At 40.8% G+C, this 11364-nt stretch overlaps 33 non-coding genes across 33 annotated transcripts in view; all 33 read left to right on the top strand.

Annotated features, from left to right (window-relative positions):
• Positions 1-71, top strand: part of trnae-uuc (transfer RNA glutamic acid (anticodon UUC)) — a 72-nt gene extending 1 nt beyond the window's left edge. The window contains exon 1 of the tRNA in view: positions 1-71. This exon is cut by the window's left edge and continues 1 nt beyond it. This is a non-coding gene — a tRNA (tRNA-Glu).
• A 299-nt stretch (positions 72-370) lies between these two features.
• On the top strand, positions 371-443 carry trnar-acg (transfer RNA arginine (anticodon ACG)). The gene has a single exon. It is a non-coding gene; the product is annotated as a tRNA-Arg (tRNA).
• Positions 444-653: 210 nt separating this feature from the next.
• On the top strand, positions 654-724 carry trnae-uuc (transfer RNA glutamic acid (anticodon UUC)). Its single transcript has one exon. It is a non-coding gene; the product is annotated as a tRNA-Glu (tRNA).
• A 297-nt stretch (positions 725-1021) lies between these two features.
• trnar-acg (transfer RNA arginine (anticodon ACG)) lies at positions 1022-1094 on the top strand. The gene has a single exon. It is a non-coding gene; the product is annotated as a tRNA-Arg (tRNA).
• Positions 1095-1304: 210 nt separating this feature from the next.
• On the top strand, positions 1305-1376 carry trnae-uuc (transfer RNA glutamic acid (anticodon UUC)). The gene has a single exon. It is a non-coding gene; the product is annotated as a tRNA-Glu (tRNA).
• A 302-nt stretch (positions 1377-1678) lies between these two features.
• On the top strand, positions 1679-1751 carry trnar-acg (transfer RNA arginine (anticodon ACG)). The gene has a single exon. It is a non-coding gene; the product is annotated as a tRNA-Arg (tRNA).
• Positions 1752-2327: 576 nt separating this feature from the next.
• Positions 2328-2400, top strand: trnar-acg (transfer RNA arginine (anticodon ACG)). The gene has a single exon. It is a non-coding gene; the product is annotated as a tRNA-Arg (tRNA).
• A 211-nt stretch (positions 2401-2611) lies between these two features.
• On the top strand, positions 2612-2683 carry trnae-uuc (transfer RNA glutamic acid (anticodon UUC)). The gene has a single exon. It is a non-coding gene; the product is annotated as a tRNA-Glu (tRNA).
• A 301-nt stretch (positions 2684-2984) lies between these two features.
• Positions 2985-3057, top strand: trnar-acg (transfer RNA arginine (anticodon ACG)). The gene has a single exon. It is a non-coding gene; the product is annotated as a tRNA-Arg (tRNA).
• A 210-nt stretch (positions 3058-3267) lies between these two features.
• trnae-uuc (transfer RNA glutamic acid (anticodon UUC)) lies at positions 3268-3339 on the top strand. The gene has a single exon. It is a non-coding gene; the product is annotated as a tRNA-Glu (tRNA).
• Positions 3340-3641: 302 nt separating this feature from the next.
• Positions 3642-3714, top strand: trnac-aca (transfer RNA cysteine (anticodon ACA)). The gene has a single exon. It is a non-coding gene; the product is annotated as a tRNA-Cys (tRNA).
• Positions 3715-4250: 536 nt separating this feature from the next.
• Positions 4251-4323, top strand: trnar-acg (transfer RNA arginine (anticodon ACG)). The gene has a single exon. It is a non-coding gene; the product is annotated as a tRNA-Arg (tRNA).
• A 211-nt stretch (positions 4324-4534) lies between these two features.
• On the top strand, positions 4535-4606 carry trnae-uuc (transfer RNA glutamic acid (anticodon UUC)). Its single transcript has one exon. It is a non-coding gene; the product is annotated as a tRNA-Glu (tRNA).
• A 302-nt stretch (positions 4607-4908) lies between these two features.
• trnar-acg (transfer RNA arginine (anticodon ACG)) lies at positions 4909-4981 on the top strand. The gene has a single exon. It is a non-coding gene; the product is annotated as a tRNA-Arg (tRNA).
• Positions 4982-5192: 211 nt separating this feature from the next.
• On the top strand, positions 5193-5264 carry trnae-uuc (transfer RNA glutamic acid (anticodon UUC)). Its single transcript has one exon. It is a non-coding gene; the product is annotated as a tRNA-Glu (tRNA).
• Positions 5265-5566: 302 nt separating this feature from the next.
• Positions 5567-5639, top strand: trnar-acg (transfer RNA arginine (anticodon ACG)). Its single transcript has one exon. It is a non-coding gene; the product is annotated as a tRNA-Arg (tRNA).
• A 211-nt stretch (positions 5640-5850) lies between these two features.
• trnae-uuc (transfer RNA glutamic acid (anticodon UUC)) lies at positions 5851-5922 on the top strand. Its single transcript has one exon. It is a non-coding gene; the product is annotated as a tRNA-Glu (tRNA).
• Positions 5923-6216: 294 nt separating this feature from the next.
• Positions 6217-6289, top strand: trnac-aca (transfer RNA cysteine (anticodon ACA)). The gene has a single exon. It is a non-coding gene; the product is annotated as a tRNA-Cys (tRNA).
• Positions 6290-6499: 210 nt separating this feature from the next.
• Positions 6500-6571, top strand: trnae-uuc (transfer RNA glutamic acid (anticodon UUC)). Its single transcript has one exon. It is a non-coding gene; the product is annotated as a tRNA-Glu (tRNA).
• Positions 6572-6874: 303 nt separating this feature from the next.
• trnac-aca (transfer RNA cysteine (anticodon ACA)) lies at positions 6875-6947 on the top strand. The gene has a single exon. It is a non-coding gene; the product is annotated as a tRNA-Cys (tRNA).
• Positions 6948-7157: 210 nt separating this feature from the next.
• trnae-uuc (transfer RNA glutamic acid (anticodon UUC)) lies at positions 7158-7229 on the top strand. The gene has a single exon. It is a non-coding gene; the product is annotated as a tRNA-Glu (tRNA).
• A 291-nt stretch (positions 7230-7520) lies between these two features.
• On the top strand, positions 7521-7593 carry trnar-acg (transfer RNA arginine (anticodon ACG)). The gene has a single exon. It is a non-coding gene; the product is annotated as a tRNA-Arg (tRNA).
• Positions 7594-7804: 211 nt separating this feature from the next.
• Positions 7805-7876, top strand: trnae-uuc (transfer RNA glutamic acid (anticodon UUC)). Its single transcript has one exon. It is a non-coding gene; the product is annotated as a tRNA-Glu (tRNA).
• A 294-nt stretch (positions 7877-8170) lies between these two features.
• On the top strand, positions 8171-8243 carry trnar-acg (transfer RNA arginine (anticodon ACG)). Its single transcript has one exon. It is a non-coding gene; the product is annotated as a tRNA-Arg (tRNA).
• A 211-nt stretch (positions 8244-8454) lies between these two features.
• On the top strand, positions 8455-8526 carry trnae-uuc (transfer RNA glutamic acid (anticodon UUC)). Its single transcript has one exon. It is a non-coding gene; the product is annotated as a tRNA-Glu (tRNA).
• Positions 8527-8818: 292 nt separating this feature from the next.
• trnar-acg (transfer RNA arginine (anticodon ACG)) lies at positions 8819-8891 on the top strand. Its single transcript has one exon. It is a non-coding gene; the product is annotated as a tRNA-Arg (tRNA).
• A 211-nt stretch (positions 8892-9102) lies between these two features.
• trnae-uuc (transfer RNA glutamic acid (anticodon UUC)) lies at positions 9103-9174 on the top strand. Its single transcript has one exon. It is a non-coding gene; the product is annotated as a tRNA-Glu (tRNA).
• A 302-nt stretch (positions 9175-9476) lies between these two features.
• Positions 9477-9549, top strand: trnar-acg (transfer RNA arginine (anticodon ACG)). Its single transcript has one exon. It is a non-coding gene; the product is annotated as a tRNA-Arg (tRNA).
• Positions 9550-9760: 211 nt separating this feature from the next.
• On the top strand, positions 9761-9832 carry trnae-uuc (transfer RNA glutamic acid (anticodon UUC)). The gene has a single exon. It is a non-coding gene; the product is annotated as a tRNA-Glu (tRNA).
• A 302-nt stretch (positions 9833-10134) lies between these two features.
• Positions 10135-10207, top strand: trnar-acg (transfer RNA arginine (anticodon ACG)). The gene has a single exon. It is a non-coding gene; the product is annotated as a tRNA-Arg (tRNA).
• A 211-nt stretch (positions 10208-10418) lies between these two features.
• Positions 10419-10490, top strand: trnae-uuc (transfer RNA glutamic acid (anticodon UUC)). The gene has a single exon. It is a non-coding gene; the product is annotated as a tRNA-Glu (tRNA).
• Positions 10491-10781: 291 nt separating this feature from the next.
• Positions 10782-10854, top strand: trnar-acg (transfer RNA arginine (anticodon ACG)). The gene has a single exon. It is a non-coding gene; the product is annotated as a tRNA-Arg (tRNA).
• Positions 10855-11065: 211 nt separating this feature from the next.
• Positions 11066-11137, top strand: trnae-uuc (transfer RNA glutamic acid (anticodon UUC)). The gene has a single exon. It is a non-coding gene; the product is annotated as a tRNA-Glu (tRNA).
• The last annotated feature ends 227 nt before the right edge of the window (positions 11138-11364 follow it).

Below are 11364 nucleotides of genomic sequence, written 5' to 3'. Positions count from 1 at the left end.
CCCATATGGTCTAGCGGTTAGGATTCCTGGTTTTCACCCAGGTGGCCCGGGTTCAACTCCCGGTATGGGAAAGAATATCTTGTCGTTAGGTACGCACTTGTGTAACAACAGATGCAGCAGTTTTGCACAAAACAATATTCCCTCATCAACAGGAAATGTGACATGTTATGTAGATTCAAATTATACAAGGCTTTTTAAACGTTGAATACACTTCATGGCTGCATTTCTTGCTCTGCAGTAAAATTCATGCAACAACAGGAGGATCAAATTAAGATATGCATCTGAAACAGAAACCAAGGAACCTTGTTTTTGACAGACGCTATGACTGTGTACACTGGTCTAGCTGTGACCTGACTTCAGCTTAGACGTGGGGCCAGTGGCGCAATGGATAACGTGTCTGACTACGGATCAGAAGATTCTAGGTTCGACTCCTGGCTGGCTCAATACTTTATTTAATTGACTGAAATCAAGCTGGGAATGATACTGTATACCTTTCAGTGCTTCTGGCTGTTCTCACTTCAAACACATTTTAGACGGATTTCATCTAGACATTCCCCAACATCTCTGAGAAAAAAAGATGGAGCTTTTAAATCCAACAGGCATAATGTCAACATTTAAAGATTTGTCTGTGATGTGTATTTTAGTATGTGTCTTCCCATATGGTCTAGCGGTTAGGATTCCTGGTTTTCACCCAGGTGGCCCGGTTCAACTCCCGGTATGGGAAAGAATATCTTGTCGTTAGGTACGCACTTGTGTAACAACAGATGCAGCAGTTTCACAAAAACAATATTCCCTCATCAACAGGAAATGTGACATGTTATGTAGATTCAAATTATACAAGGCTTTTTAACGTTGAATACACTTCATGGCTGCATTTCTTGCTCTGCAGTAAAATTCATGCAACAACAGGAGGATCAAATTAAGATATGCATCTGAAACAGAAACCAAGGAATCTTGTTGTTGACAGACGCTATGACTGTGTACACTGGTCTAGCTGTGACCTGACTTCAGCTTAGACGTGGGGCCAGTGGTGCAATGGATAACGTGTCTGACTACGGATCAGAAGATTCTAGGTTCGACTCCTGGCTGGCTCAATACTTTATTTAATTGACTGAAATCAAGCTGGGAATGATACTGTATACCTTTCAGTGCTTCTGGCTGTTCTCACTTCAAACACATTTTAGACGGATTTCATCTGACATTCCCCAACATCTCTGAGAAAAAAAGATGGAGCTTTTAAACCCAACAGGCATAATGTCAACATTTAAAGATTTGTCTGTGATGTGTATTTTAAGTATGTGTCTTCCCATATGGTCTAGCGTTTAGGATTCCTGGTTTTCACCCAGGTGGCCCGGGTTCAACTCCCGGTATGGGAAAGAATATCTTGTCGTTAGGTACGCACTTGTGTAACAACAGATGCAGCAGTTTTGCACAACACAACAATATTCCCTCATCAACAGGAAATGTGACATGTTATGTAGATTCAAATTATACAAGGCTTTTTAAACATTGAATACACTTCATGGCTGCATTTCTTGCTCTGCAGTAAAATTCATGCAACAACAGGAGGATCAAATTAAGATATGCATCTGAAACAGAAACCAAGGAACCTTGTTGTTGACAGACGCTATGACTGTGTACACTGGTCTAGCTGTGACCTGACTTCAGTTTAGATGTGGGGCCAGTGGCGCAATGGATAACGTGTCTGACTACGGATCAGAAGATTCTAGGTTCGACTCCTGGCTGGCTCAATACTTTATTTAATTGACTGAAATCAAGCTGGGAATGATACTGTATACCTTTCAGTGCTTCTGGCTGTTCTCACTTCAAACACATTTTAGACGGATTTCATCTAGACATTCCCCAACATCTCTGAGAAAAAAAGATGGAGCTTTTAAACCCAACAGGCATAATGTCAAAATTTAAAGATTTGTCTGTGATGTGTATTTTAAGTATGTGTCTTCCCATATGGTCTAGAGGTTAGGGTTTCTGGTTTTCACCCAGATTGCCCGTGTTCAACTCCCGGTATGGGAAAGAATATCTAGTCGTTAGGTATGCACTTGTGTAACAACAGATGCAGCAGTTTCACAAAACAATATTCCCTCAGCAACAGGAAATGTGTCATGTAGATTCAAATTATACAAAGCTTTTTCAACGTTGAATACACTTCATGGCTGCATTTCTTGCTCTGCAGTAAAATTCATGCAACAACAGGAGGATCAAATTAAGATATGCATCTGAAACAGAAAACCAAGGAACCTTGTTTTTGACAGACGCTATGACTGTGTACACTGGTCTAGCTGTGACCTGACTTCAGTTTAGATGTGGTGCCAGTGGCGCAATGGATAACGTGTCTGACTACGGATCAGAAGATTCTAGGTTCGACTCCTGGCTGGCTCAATACTTTATTTAATTGACTGAAATCAAGCTGGGAATGATACTGTATACCTTTCAGTGCTTCTGGCTGTTCTCACTTCAAACACATTTTAGACGGATTTCATCTAGACATTCCCCAACATCTCTGAGAAAAAAAGATGGAGCTTTTAAACCCAACAGGCATAATGTCAAAATTTAAAGATTTGTCTGTGATGTGTATTTTAAGTATGTGTCTTCCCATATGGTCTAGCGGTTAGGATTCCTGGTTTTCACCCAGGTGGCCCGGGTTCAACTCCCGGTATGGGAAAGAATATCTTGTCGTTAGGTACGCACTTGTGTAACAACAGATGCAGCAGTTTTGCACAACACAACAATATTCCCTCATCAACAGGAAATGTGACATGTTATGTAGATTCAAATTATACAAGGCTTTTTAAACGTTGAATACACTTCATGGCTGCATTTCTTGCTCTGCAGTAAAATTCATGCAACAACAGGAGGATCAAATTAAGATATGCATCTGAAACAGAAACCAAGGAACCTTGTTTTGACAGACGCTATGACTGTGTACACTGGTCTAGCTGTGACCTGACTTCAGCTTAGACGTGGGGCCAGTGGCGCAATGGATAACGTGTCTGACTACGGATCAGAAGATTCTAGGTTCGACTCCTGGCTGGCTCAATACTTTATTTAATTGACTGAAATCAAGCTGGGAATGATACTGTATACCTTTCAGTGCTTCTGGCTGTTCTCACTTCAAACACATTTTAGACGGATTTCATCTAGACATTCCCCAACATCTCTGAGAAAAAAGATGGAGCTTTTAAACCCAACAGGCATAATGTCAACATTTAAAGATTTGTCTGTGATGTGTATTTTAAGTATGTGTCTTCCCATATGGTCTAGCGGTTAGGATTCCTGGTTTTCACCCAGGTGGCCCGGGTTCAACTCCCGGTATGGGAAAGAATATCTTGTCGTTAGGTACGCACTTGTGTAACAACAGATGCAGCAGTTTCGCACAACACAACAATATTCCCTCATCAACAGGAAATGTGACATGTTATGTAGATTCAAATTATACAAGGCTTTTTAAACGTTGAATACACTTCATGGCTGCATTTCTTGCTCTGCAGTAAAATTCATGCAACAACAGGAGGATCAAATTAAGATATGCATCTGAAACAGAAACCAAGGAACCTTCTTTTTGACAGACGCTATGACTGTGTACACTGGTCTAGCTGTGACCTGACTTCAGCTTAGACGTGGGGCCAGTGGCGCAATGGATAACGTGTCTGACTACAGATCAGAAGATTCTAGGTTCGACTCCTGGCTGGCTCAATTCTTTATTTAATTGACTTAAATCAAGCTGGGAATGATACTGTATACCTTTCAGTGCTTCTGGCTGATCTCACTTCAAACACATTTTAGACGGATTTCATCTGGACATTCCCCAACATCTCTGAGAAAAAAAGATGAAGCTTTTAAATCCAACAGGCATAATGTCAACATTTAAAGATTTGTCTGTGATGTGTATTTTAAGTATGTGTCTTCCCATATGGTCTAGCGGTTAGCCGGTATGGGAAAGAATATCTTGTCGTTAGGTACGCACTTGTGTAACAACAGATGCAGCAGTTTCACAAAACAATATTCCTTCAGCAACAGGAAATGTGTCATGTAGATTCAAATTATACAAAGCTTTTTCAACGTTGAATACACTTCATGGCTGCATTTCTTGCTCTGCAGTAAAATTCACGCAACAACAGGAGGATCAAATTAAGATATGCATCTGAAACAGAAACCAAGGAACCTTGTTTTGACAGACGCTATGACTGTGTACACTGGTCTAGCTGTGACCTGACTTCAGTTTAGATTTGGGGCCAGTGGCGAAATCGATAACGTGTCTGACTACGGATCAGAAGATTCTAGGTTCGACTCCTGGCTGGCTCAATACTTTATTTAATTGACTGAAATCAAGCTGGGAATGATACTGTATACCTTTCAGTGCTTCTGGCTGTTCTCCCTTCAAACACATTTTAGACGGATTTCATCTAGACATTCCCCAACATCTCTGAGAAAAAAAGATGGAGCTTTTAAACCCAACAGGCATAATGTCAACATTTAAAGATTTGTCTGTGATGTGTATTTTAAGTATGTGTCTTCCCATATGGTCTAGCGGTTAGGATTCCTGGTTTTCACCCAGGTGGCCCGGGTTCAACTCCCGGTATGGGAAAGAATATCTTGTCGTTAGGTACGCACTTGTGTAACAACAGATGCAGCAGTTTTGCACAACACAACAATATTCCCTCATCAACAGGAAATGTGACATGTTATGTAGATTCAAATTATACAAGGCTTTTTAAACGTTGAATACACTTCATGGCTGCATTTCTTGCTCTGCAGTAAAATTCATGCAACAACAGGAGGATCAAATTAAGATATGCATCTGAAACAGAAACCAAGGAACCTTGTTGTTGACAGACGCTATGACTGTGTACACTGGTCTAGCTGTGACCTGACTTCAGCTTAGACGTGGGGCCAGTGGCGCAATGGATAACGTGTCTGACTACGGATCAGAAGATTCTAGGTTCGACTCCTGGCTGGCTCAATACTTTATTTAATTGACTGAAATCAAGCTGGGAATGATACTGTATACCTTTCAGTGCTTCTGGCTGTTCTCACTTCAAACACATTTTAGACGGATTTCATCTAGACATTCCCCAACATCTCTGAGAAAAAAAGATGGAGCTTTTAAACCCAACAGGCATAATGTCAACATTTAAAGATTTGTCTGTGATGTGTATTTTAAGTATGTGTCTTCCCATATGGTCTAGCGGTTAGGATTCCTGGTTTTCACCCAGGTGGCCCGGGTTCAACTCCCGGTATGGGAAAGAATATCTTGTCGTTAGGTACGCACTTGTGTAACAACAGATGCAGCAGTTTCGCACAAAACAACAATATTCCCTCATCAACAGGAAATGTGACATGTTATGTAGATTCAAATTATACAAGGCTTTTTAAACGTTGAATACACTTCATGGCTGCATTTCTTGCTCTGCAGTAAAATTCATGCAACAACAGGAGGATCAAATTAAGATATGCATCTGAAACAGAAACCAAGGAACCTTGTTGTTGACAGACGCTATGACTGTGTACACTGGTCTAGCTGTGACCTGACTTCAGTTTAGATGTGGGGCCAGTGGCGCAATGGATAACGTGTCTGACTACGGATCAGAAGATTCTAGGTTCGACTCCTGGCTGGCTCAATACTTTATTTAATTGACTGAAATCAAGCTGGGAATGATACTGTATACCTTTCAGTGCTTCTGGCTGATCTCACTTCAAACACATTTTAGACGGATTTCATCTGGACATTCCCCAACATCTCTGAGAAAAAAAGATGAAGCTTTTAAATCCAACAGGCATAATGTCAACATTTAAAGATTTGTCTGTGATGTGTATTTTAAGTATGTGTCTTCCCATATGGTCTAGCGGTTAGGATTCCTGGTTTTCACCCAGGTGGCCCGGGTTCAACTCCCGGTATGGGAAAGAATATCTTGTCGTTAGGTACGCACTTGTGTAACAACAGATGCAGCAGTTTCACAAAACAATATTCCCTCAGCAACAGGAAATGTGTCATGTAGATTCAAATTATACAAAGCTTTTTCAACGTTGAATACACTTCATGGCTGCATTTCTTGCTCTGCAGTAAAATTCATGCAACAACAGGAGGATCAAATTAAGATATGCATCTGAAACAGAAAAACCAAGGAACCTTGTTTTTGACAGACGCTATGACTGTGTACACTGGTCTAGCTGTGACCTGACTTCAGCTTAGACGTGGGGCCAGTGGCGCAATGGATAACGTGTCTGACTACAGATCAGAAGATTCTAGGTTCGACTCCTGGCTGGCTCAATTCTTTATTTAATTGACTGAAATCAAGCTGGGAATGATACTGTATACCTTTCAGTGCTTCTGGCTGTTCTCACTTCAAACACATTTTAGACGGATTTCATCTGGACATTCCCCAACATCTCTGAGAAAAAAGATGAAGCTTTTAAATCCAACAGGCATAATGTCAACATTTAAAGATTTGTCTGTGATGTGTATTTTAAGTATGTGTCTTCCCATATGGTCTAGCGGTTAGTATTCCTGGTTTTCACCCAGGTGGCCCGGGTTCAACTCCCGGTATGGGAAAGAATATCTTGTCGTTAGGTACGCACTTGTGTAACAAAAGGTGCAGCAGTTTCGCACAATACAACAATATTCCCTCATCAACAGGAAATGTGAAATGTTATGTAGATTCAAATTATACAAGGCTTTTTAAACGTTGAATACACTTCATGGCTGCATTTCTTGCTCTGCAGTAAAATTCATGCAACAACAGGAGGATCAAATTAAGATATGCATCTGAAACAGAAAACCAAGGAACCTTGTTTTTGACAGACGCTATGACTGTGTACACTGGTCTAGCTGTGACCTGACTTCAGTTTAGACGTGGGGCCAGTGGCGCAATGGATAACGTGTCTGACTACAGATCAGAAGATTCTAGGTTCGACTCCTGGCTGGCTCAATACTTTATTTAATTGACTGAAATCAAACTGGGAATGATACTGTATACCTTTCAGTGCTTCTGGCTGATCTCACTTCAAACACATTTTAGACGGATTTCATCTGGACATTCCCCAACATCTCTGAGAAAAAAGATGAAGCTTTTAAATCCAACAGGCATAATGTCAACATTTAAAGATTTGTCTGTGATGTGTATTTTAAGTATGTGTCTTCCCATATGGTCTAGCGGAAAGGATTACTGGTTTTCACCCAGGTGGCCCGGGTTCAACTCCCGGTATGGGAAAGAATATCTTGTCGTTAGGTACGCACTTGTGTAACAACAGATGCAGCAGTTTCACAAAACAATATTCCCTCAGCAACAGGAAATGTGTCATGTAGATTCAAATTATACAAAGCTTTTTCAACGTTGAATACACTTCATGGCTGCATTTCTTGCTCTGCAGTAAAATTCATGCAACAACAGGAGGATCAAATTAAGATATGCATCTGAAACAGAAACCAAGGAACCTTGTTTTGACAGACGCTATGACTGTGTACACTGGTCTAGCTGTGACCTGACTTCAGTTTAGATGTGGGGCCAGTGGCGCAATGGATAACGTGTCTGACTACGGATCAGAAGATTCTAGGTTCGACTCCTGGCTGGCTCAATACTTTATTTAATTGACTGAAATCAAACTGGGAATGATACTGTATACCTTTCAGTGCTTCTGGCTGTTCTCACTTCAAACACATTTTAGACGGATTTCATCTGGACATTCCCCAACATGTCTGAGAAAAAAATATGGAGCTTTTAAACCCAACAGGCATAATGTCAAAATTTAAAGATTTGTCTGTGATGTGTATTTTAAGTATATGTCTTCCCATATGGTCTAGCGGTTAGGATTCCTGGTTTTCACCCAGGTGGCCCAGGTTCAACTCCCGGTATGGGAAAGAATATCTTGTCGTTAGGTACGCACTTGTGTAACAACAGATGCAGCAGTTTTGCACAACACAACAATATTCCCTCAGCAACAGGAAATGTGACATGTAGATTCAAATTATACAAGGCTTTTTAAACGTTGAATACACTTCATGGCTGCATTTCTTGCTCTGCAGTAAAATTCATGCAACAACAGGAGGATCAAATTAAGATATGCATCTGAAACAGAAACCAAGGAACCTTGTTGACAGACGCTATGACTGTGTACACTGGTCTAGCTGTGACCTGACTTCAGCTTAGACGTGGGGCCAGTGGCGCAATGGATAACGTGTCTGACTACGGATCAGAAGATTCTAGGTTCGACTCCTGGCTGGCTCAATACTTTATTTAATTGACTGAAATCAAGCTGGGAATGATACTGTATACCTTTCAGTGCTTCTGGCTGTTCTCACTTCAAACACATTTTAGACGGATTTCATCTGGACATTCCCCAACATCTCTGAGAAAAAAAGATGGAGCTTTTAAACCCAACAGGCATAATGTCAACATTTAAAGATTTGTCTGTGATGTGTATTTTAAGTATGTGTCTTCCCATATGGTCTAGCGGTTAGGATTCCTGGTTTTCACCCAGGTGGCCCGGGTTCAACTCCCGGTATGGGAAAGAATATCTTGTCGTTCGGTACGCACTTGTGTAACAACAGATGCAGCAGTTTCACAAAACAATATTCCCTCAGCAACAGGAAATGTGTCATGTAGATTCAAAATATACAAAGCTTTTTCAACGTTGAATACACTTCATGGCTGCATTTCTTGCTCTGCAGTAAAATTCATGCAACAACAGGAGGATCAAATTAAGATATGCATCTGAAACAGAAACCAAGGAACCTTGTTTTTGACAGACGCTATGACTGTGTACACTGGTCTAGCTGTGACCTGACTTCAGTTTAGATGTGGGGCCAGTGGCGCAATGGATAACGTGTCTGACTACGGATCAGAAGATTCTAGGTTCGACTCCTGGCTGGCTCAATACTTTATTTAATTGACTGAAATCAAGCTGGGAATGATACTGTATACCTTTCAGTGCTTCTGGCTGTTCTCACTTCAAACACATTTTAGACGGATTTCATCTAGACATTCCCCAACATCTCTGAGAAAAAAAGATGGAGCTTTTAAACCCAACAGGCATAATGTCAAAATTTAAAGATTTGTCTGTGATGTGTATTTTAAGTATGTGTCTTCCCATATGGTCTAGCGGTTAGGATTCCTGGTTTTCACCCAGGTGGCCCGGGTTCAACTCCCGGTATGGGAAAGAATATCTTGTCGTTAGGTACGCACTTGTGTAACAACAGATGCAGCAGTTTCGCACAAGGCAACAATATTCCCTCATCAACAGGAAATGTGACATGTTATGTAGATTCAAATTATACAAGGCTTTTTAAACGTTGAATACACTTCATGGCTGCATTTCTTGCTCTGCAGTAAAATTCATGCAACAACAGGAGGATCAAATTAAGATATGCATCTGAAACAGAAACCAAGGAACCTTGTTGTTGACAGACGCTATGACTGTGTACACTGGTCTAGCTGTGACCTGACTTCAGCTTAGACGTGGGGCCAGTGGCGCAATGGATAACGTGTCTGACTACGGATCAGAAGATTCTAGGTTCGACTCCTGGCTGGCTCAATACTTTATTTAATTGACTGAAATCAAGCTGGGAATGATACTGTATACCTTTCAGTGCTTCTGGCTGTTCTCACTTCAAACACATTTTAGACGGATTTCATCTAGACATTCCCCAACATCTCTGAGAAAAAAAGATGGAGCTTTTAAACCCAACAGGCATAATGTCAACATTTAAAGATTTGTCTGTGATGTGTATTTTAAGTATGTGTCTTCCCATATGGTCTAGCGGTTAGGATTCCTGGTTTTCACCCAGGTGGCCCGGGTTCAACTCCCGGTATGGGAAAGAATATCTTGTCGTTACGTACGCACTTGTGTAACAACAGATGCAGCAGTTTTGCACAACACAACAATATTCCCTCATCAACAGGAAATGTGACATGTTATGTAGATTCAAATTATACAAGGCTTTTTAAACATTGAATACACTTCATGGCTGCATTTCTTGCTCTGCAGTAAAATTCATGCAACAACAGGAGGATCAAATTAAGATATGCATCTGAAACAGAAACCAAGGAACCTTGTGTTTGACAGACGCTATGACTGTGTACACTGGTCTAGCTTTGACCTGACTTCAGTTTAGATGTGGGGCCAGTGGCGCAATGGATAACGTGTCTGACTACGGATCAGAAGATTCTAGGTTCGACTCCTGGCTGGCTCAATACTTTATTTAATTGACTGAAATCAAGCTGGGAATGATACTGTATACCTTTCAGTGCTTCTGGCTGATCTCACTTCAAACACATTTTAGACGGATTTCATCTGGACATTCCCCAACATCTCTGAGAAAAAAAGATGAAGCTTTTAAATCCAACAGGCATAATGTCAACATTTAAAGATTTGTCTGTGATGTGTATTTTAAGTATGTGTCTTCCCATATGGTCTAGCGGTTAGCGTTCCTGGTTTTCACCCAGGTGGCCCGGGTTCAACTCCCGGTATGGGAAAGAATATCTTGTCGTTAGGTACGCACTTGTGTAACAACAGATGCAGCAGTTTCACAAAACAATATTCCCTCAGCAACAGGAAATGTGTCATGTAGATTCAAATTATACAAAGCTTTTTCAACGTTGAATACACTTCATGGCTGCATTTCTTGCTCTGCAGTAAAATTCATGCAACAACAGGAGGATCAAATTAAGATATGCATCTGAAACAGAAAACCAAGGAACCTTGTTTTGACAGACGCTATGACTGTGTACACTGGTCTAGCTGTGACCTGACTTCAGTTTAGATGTGGGCCAGTGGCGCAATGGATAACGTGTCTGACTACGGATCAGAAGATTCTAGGTTCGACTCCTGGCTGGCTCAATACTTTATTTAATTGACTGAAATCAAGCTGGGAATGATACTGTATACCTTTCAGTGCTTCTGGCTGTTCTCACTTCAAACACATTTTAGACGGATTTCATCTAGACATTCCCCAACATCTCTGAGAAAAAAAGATGGAGCTTTTAAACCCAACAGGCATAATGTCAAAATTTAAAGATTTGTCTGTGATGTGTATTTTAAGTATGTGTCTTCCCATATGGTCTAGCGGTTAGGATTCCTGGTTTTCACCCAGGTGGCCCGGGTTCAACTCCCGGTATGGGAAAATATCTTGTCGTTAGGTACGCACTTGTGTAACAACAGATGCAGCAGTTTTGCACAACACAACAATATTCCCTCATCAACAGGAAATGTGACATGTTATGTAGATTCAAATTATACAAGGCTTTTTAAACATTGAATACACTTCATGGCTGCATTTCTTGCTCTGCAGTAAAATTCATGCAACAACAGGAGGATCAAATTAAGATATGCATCTGAAACAGAAACCAA

Source organism: Oncorhynchus keta, chromosome 10 (genome assembly GCF_023373465.1).
Source record: "Oncorhynchus keta strain PuntledgeMale-10-30-2019 chromosome 10, Oket_V2, whole genome shotgun sequence".
Taxonomy (NCBI): Eukaryota; Metazoa; Chordata; class Actinopteri; order Salmoniformes; family Salmonidae; genus Oncorhynchus; species Oncorhynchus keta.
Note: the sequence above shows the minus strand (reverse complement) of the source record. Positions and strands in the feature narration are given on the sequence as shown.